The 5,169-nt window shown below is 45.0% G+C and overlaps 1 pseudogene; it reads right to left on the reverse strand.

Moving 5' to 3' along the window:
• Nucleotides 1–3,458: 3,458 nt before the first annotated feature.
• Nucleotides 3,459–4,958, reverse strand: LOC101709341 (peroxisomal reductase activating PPAR-gamma pseudogene; annotated as a pseudogene).
• Nucleotides 4,959–5,169: the final 211 nt, after the last annotated feature.

Raw genomic sequence — 5,169 nt, forward strand, 5'->3', positions numbered from 1 at the left:
CCTTCCGGGTGCTGGGACCAGCTGAGCTTCACTGCCCTAGGAGCCTGGGATGGAGGCAAAGAGTTTCCTTCTGGGTGTTGGGACCGACTTACCTCCTTGGCCCTAGGAGCCTGGGATGGCAGCAGGAGCTTCCTTCCAGGTGCTAGGACCAGCTGAGCTTCACTGGATATAATTTCTTAATATAATAGAAAAAAATTTTCTTTAGAATTTTATGGTATGTATTATAGTAGAAGACAGGATGTATCATGTGTAGGAGCAAATTCCCTATGAATGAAGCATGTCAACTTGCATTGGTACATGAATGAAAAGGTTCTTTGTGGGGGATATGTGTGTGGATTGAGTAACAGTGAGATTGGTATATAAGCATGTTGTACATCTCAGTGTGCATATGCTTATGGTGTGTACAATGTATGCTGTTTGTGGTAGAGAGGTGTGTATCTGTGAGTGGGTGTGCTCACTATGTGATTGTTCTGTGTATGTAGTATGTGTGTGTGTTAGGTACACATATGTGTATGAGACTGATGTGTGGTATGTTTAAGTGTGTGTGTGTGTGTGTGTGTTTAAGTGCATGTGGGCTTCACTCAGAAAGTATTTCCTGAGCTGCATCTTGAAGGAGGAGGGTTCTTCTTGAAGAACCTTCTTGAAAGATAGGAAGAGTCCTTCAGGAAAAATAAACGGCCTCCAGCACACCAAGGAAACAGACATCCAGTCCTGACACAGCATGGCATGCATGCAGGGGCTAAGGCTGCACACGGGGTCCAGGCCAAGTCCAAGTGACCTGAGTGCCCATTCTTAGGCAATTTACACCACACCAGAGGTAAAAGCACATCTACTTTTGTCTTTGAGCAAATATTGAATTGGCAGTGTGGAACTTGCCCTTCAGTGTTGAAGCATGGGAAGTGGCTTCTTCTTCTCTTTTTGCTTCCTGCTCCTTCCCTGCTGTTCTTTTTTTTGGTACCGGAGATCAAACCCAGGTCCTCAGCTTGTGAGGCAGGCGGTGGAACCACTGAGCTAAATCCGCCCCCCTTCCCTGCTGTTCTTGATCAAAGATGCTAAACTGAACAATTTGTTTAGACTCACAAGAGTCTAACCTTGGTCCTTTTTCTACCTGTTTTCTTCCACTTTGGCAGATGCTGACTCTGAGTCTGCTTCTTTTCAGCTGGAAGGCACATCTGGATCCCTCCTTAAAATATCTGAATTTCAAATCATCCCCTCTGTGCACTCCCGGCTTCTGTACCTTCCATATTTGTCTTTTCAACCAAGAGTTCATTTCATTTCAGATGGTCTTTTTAGCCCATACAATAAACCTTACATGCCTCAACTTACCTACTTAAATAAAAGGATTTAAAGCACACACACACACACACACACACACACACACACACACACACGCACTCGAATGAAAAACTCTGTTCCCCATTGTCATCACCATCAGTCAGTCACATTTGGTCATTGAGATCAAAAGGTCTCATCAGAATTTTCTCACTGTTCATCAGTCATGGTTTGGCACATTCCTTCTTGAATAGAAAGATGAATTGTAAACCTATGGGCATTTCTCCAGTTCTAATGACTTACTATTCCTAGATTCAATTATCTGCCTCTCATAAATGCTATTCACAACAAAAGCTAAAGAATACTTATTTCATTATTTGTTTTCAAATTTTTGATCCCTGTAGCTCACTCTTCTGTGTCAGAGAAAACCAGATTGACCCCACTTTTTATAGAAAAAATGAAGTGTCAGCAGGAGCTCTCCTGCCATCACCCCCGGAGGATGACAAGGCTTGATACACTGGCTGCGCAGCAAGGGACCATCAGCCCAGAGTGCTTTCTTGGGGCTTCCTCATTCTGAGCTGTAATGACATCAGGCAGACATCCTGAATTTAGTCTGCATTTCACATCCAAGAGTCTTGACTATTGTATTGTGAAGTGATTTTTGTCTCCTAGCTCACATTTGATTGCATTTCAAAACCTTGCTCAATTTTGACAACCTTCCTGTTATCTCTGGAGGCTTGCAGTACCTCATTTCCCAGATAAATCCATGTACCTGAAATTTGCAAAAGGATCAGGCCTATCATGTGATGGGTTTGAAGTGGTTTCTCTTTCATGAGTAGTTTGCAGAAGACAGTTCACCTGTTTTGAACTATGTGGGTGCAGAATAGAGGCACATAGAGAGAAAGTTGCTACTACCCTTTATAGTAATGACTCCATCTCCAGTTTCTCTGTCTCTGTCCATCTCTTTCTCTCTCTCTCTCTCTCTCTCTCTCTCTCTCTCTCTCTCTCTCTCTCTCACACACACACACACACACACACACACAAACATACACAAACACAGCCATGAGACATAAATTTATGCTGCTTACCTCACCCATCTGTGTTACATCACTCGTGCATTCTGAGAAATGTACTGTTAGGTAATTGTGCTGTGTAAATGTCATGGAGGGTACTTATGCAAACCTAGACAATACAGGCTCCATTTTGCAGGCATAGAAACTCAGGAGGGCATCTCAGAAGAAGAGCTGGAACATATGTGACTTCTTATTGCTCTTGTAGTACATTGGAAATGTATGATGTATTTTGATAATGCTTGAAAACAACAGTGTAGTGAGGTGGGAGCTCATAAGAAGTGACCAGGTTATGAGAGCTCTGCCCTCATGAATGGATTGATGGGATTATCAGGGGAGTGCGTTTATTGTGAAAGCAAGGTCAGCCACCATATTTCTGCTTGCATGCATGTTAAGTCTCTTGCCCCTCCACCTTCTACAGGGAATGCTGCAGCACACAGATGTCCCCAAATGCCAAGTAGATTCTGGCACCATGCCCTCGGCCTTCCACACTTCCAGAACTGTGAGCCAAACACATTTCTTTTTTAAAAAAAATAAATTAGGCAGATGTTCCAACTAGTTCCCATTAAGGTACTCCTTCCACCAGGAGACCAGGGCTTTTTGTTCTAGGGTACCTGGGGCCATCAAGGATCTCTCCATTTGGCTGCTGTCTCTTTAATAATTTCATCTTCTGCTTGAAGGGGTGCCTAATATTCTACATGGATACACTGAGAGTCCCAAGAAACATAAGGAACTCCTATTGGTGCTAGAGTTGACATCCCTTGGGATATGGCAAATAAGCCACCACACACTAGCCTGGCTTCTATGCTTAACGAGCCATCACAGAACCCTGGAAATGGATATAAATGATGAGTTCCTGAAGCTACACCCTTCAGCCTCAAGCACTGGAGGTTGTCTCTCTGCCAGAACAATCAGGGAGATGGTCTTGGATAAGTCAAATATGAGAACAGCTAAGTCAAGTGATGTCACGGCATCTTGTGATTCCAAGACCAAGGCCATTTCTAGGAGTTGGTTGGGCTGGAATTCAAAGGACACATGGTTCCTCTAGTCCTTGAAGACTGACTTACTGTTCCAGTCATTTAATTCATAGTTTTAGAGTTTAAACCCTGCTCCATATTTATTCCTTATGCATTTATCCCTTGCCTTGGGAAGAAGCTTGTTGCCTGGTTTGATTCCTGCTCTCTAGGGACAGGGGCTGTGCCAGGAGTGTTTCTTCATAGTATCCAAGTTGTCCCTTGTAGAGCAATCAAGCCCAGGAAGGTGCTTCTCCGCCCCAGCTCTGATCCACATTAGTAATTCTTGGATTTCTGCTCCTTCCTGGCCCTGGAGGCCATGATGCTGAAGCCCAGGAGCCAGGTTGCAAAGATAAATGGCCAAGGAAGGCACCCAGTCAGCCAGGATCACATCTTTCTTCTTCCCCATGGCAGCAAGAACATCCTGAGCCACCTCTGCAGGGGTCCGGCCCTGGGCTCTGTTCCTGTCCATAGCTCCATATCTGGACCCATCACCATGACAGTATTTACAGAGAGGTTGGTGCAGATGTAGCCAGGGCTGATGACAATCACCTCGATTTCATCCTGTTCCATTTCAGCATGCAGGCAGTCAAAGAATGCCTGGGTTGCATGCTCGGAGGCTGTGTAGGCTAATCGGAAAGGAACGCTAATTTTGCCCTGGACACTGCTGATGGTGACAAGGTGGCCTCGCCTCCTCTTGATCATGGAGATGGCAGGAGCGCTTTTGTTAATGCAACAGGACCAAAGTAGGTTGTCTCCATAACCTTCTTGTCCACATCCACTGTGGTGTCCATGATGGCCCCACAGTACCTGATGCCAGCATTATTGATGAGGATGTCCACATGGCCAAAGCACTACAGGATCTCAGCTCCTGAAGCTATGACAGCCCCAGGGTCTGTGAGGTTGAAGGTCACTGTGTAGGGCTTAGGTGTCTGCTGTGAGGAACGAGAACCTGTGAGCTCTCTGGTGAGTTCCTTGAGGGTCTCCATATTCTGGCCACACAACACCAGCTTAGCATTTTCAGCATAGAAGGCTTTGGCACATTCTCTCCCCAGCCCTGAGGTGGCACCTGTGACCACCACCACAGCATTCCTCAGGTGGGCCTTCATACGAATCCACCGCAGCAGCCAGAAGAGGCCAAAGATGACCAGGCAGCCAAACAGCAAGAGCAGGACAGCTATAGAAGTGATCAAATCCATGGCTCTCCTCTTCACCAGACTCTTTCTGGTTGCCTGAGAGAGCATGATAAATCAACTTCATCCTCCCACCTTGGAAATGGCCTAAACCAGCCAACTAGACTCATCCAATCTATGGCTCTATTTTAATTCTTTTAGATTTTATCAAGCTTCTAGATCTCACTAACTCACTTCAGCTGTCGAATGGCTTTAGATATTAGAAATGCCTTCATTATTTTGAGGTAAAATCTACCTCTCTTCTACTCCTATCCATTTCCCCTAGCATATCTTTCAACTCAGCCCAAAGTAAGTCTATCTGTATCCTTTCCTTCATCAGAAGGCTGGGCTAGCTGCATGTCTTCTAGTCTTCTAGTCTCCAAGAGCAGAAGAGGTGTCCATGCCCAGCTCCATTCCATGGCCGCTCCTTTCTCTCTGACCTCAACTGTGTCACTGCATAAAATGTGGAGTCATCCCAGATGTTGCCTGATCAGGACAGAGTGAGATTATTATTTCCTATAATTTGAAAATGTCCAATCAAGCAAAATGGTCTGAAGCTGTGGATTAAGTTTTAGCAGCTGCATCATACTTTTGGTTAAATATTTGGCAAGTAATAAGGAAGCCAACTTTTACTTTACACTA

The sequence above is a fragment of the Heterocephalus glaber genome, unplaced genomic scaffold (genome assembly GCF_053883595.1).
Source record: "Heterocephalus glaber isolate CG9 unplaced genomic scaffold, H.glaber_assembly_v1.0 deba00000809, whole genome shotgun sequence".
Lineage (NCBI taxonomy): Eukaryota > Metazoa > Chordata > Mammalia > Rodentia > Bathyergidae > Heterocephalus > Heterocephalus glaber.